The sequence below is a fragment of the Trypanosoma equiperdum genome (genome assembly GCF_001457755.1).
Source record: "Trypanosoma equiperdum strain OVI genome assembly, contig: ctg_76, whole genome shotgun sequence".
Lineage (NCBI taxonomy): Eukaryota > Euglenozoa > Kinetoplastea > Trypanosomatida > Trypanosomatidae > Trypanosoma > Trypanosoma equiperdum.
Window position 1 is genome coordinate 9,571 of NW_027124720.1, and position 250 is coordinate 9,820.

Below are 250 nucleotides of genomic sequence, written 5' to 3' on the forward strand. Positions count from 1 at the left end.
CGTCTTTGGATGGCCATCATGATAATTCGGGACGGGGCAGAGGGGGGAGAAGCCGGTGTCGCTGCCAACCACTGTTACCATAACCTCAATCTCAACAGCATAGGACTGATGAAAGAGGGAAGAAAAATACCCAGCAAAGGGGGAAATATGCAAAGGGATGAAAAAAAGGATAAATAAACTTTTTCTTTGAGGATGAGGAATGCAGTGGTGCGTTACATAGCGACAGCATCTCTCTCTTTTTTTTTTTTTT